We start from the raw sequence: 1,043 nt of genomic DNA on the forward strand, positions 1-1,043 counted from the left end.
CTAAACAGATATCTTACACAACAAAAATACAGTTATATTACATAGTGGCAAGTATATGATTTGAATAAAATCACAACAATAAACTATAAAGAACATATGGACATATGACCGATTATATATGGTACATATGGACGAATTCTACTCGGAATTATGTACTTAATCCTAGAGTGAAAATGTTAGGGATATTTAAAAACATTTGAACAGGGTAAAAATTATTTCTTGGAGAAAAAAGAGCTCACTGAAATATAAGCTCTGAAGTTAGATATGTATAATAATTAAGATATGAATGATTTTTATTTTATTTTATATCCATTGTTGAACAGTCAACCCAATTTTTGGGTTTACGACTACTAATGCTCCATTCCGTATCCTTCAAACTTTGAACCAATCCAGAAGACAAGGAAACTCCTGGATCAGTACCCCCAGAGGTATTGATTTGTTATGGGAACATGGAGGATTTTGCGACATGACAGATCTAACGTGCATCAGTCACCATTTACTACACTTGGAGATATGAATAATCATGGAATCTCCATGCATTGTTAACATCTATGTTAAAATAGTCATTTTAGAGGTGATTCGAAAAAAATATGATAAGGAAAAAAATAGAGGCAATGTTCGATTGTTAAATTTGCAGAAAAGCTGAATAGCTAATAAAAAATGCTTTGGTTGCTAATTTTAAAAAAATAATTAAAAACAATTTGCTGCATATTAATCATAAAATTTCGGAAAAGTAGTTTTGAAGTTTTTGCAAAGATTCAGATTCAAATATTTAAGCAGTGGATTAAGGACGTTCTTTAAGGATGTTCTTCAAAAGTTCATCCGTCCATAAAAGTAAAAAAAAGAAAAAAAGAAAAAAAAATGATAGTTTAAGTGGCTGAAACACGAACTAAATCTTCAATTATAAACTGTATATAGATATACCATTTTGTTGAGAAGAATTGAGTACACTTTTAAACAAGCAAATTCTTTTATTAAAAAAATATCGCCAATTTATACAGATTTTTCAATTTTGAGGATTTCTTAATTTTGATACCCTTAAT

This window comes from Parasteatoda tepidariorum, chromosome 4 (genome assembly GCF_982258835.1).
Source record: "Parasteatoda tepidariorum strain Cologne lab strain chromosome 4, Ptep-v5.0, whole genome shotgun sequence".
Lineage (NCBI taxonomy): Eukaryota > Metazoa > Arthropoda > Arachnida > Araneae > Theridiidae > Parasteatoda > Parasteatoda tepidariorum.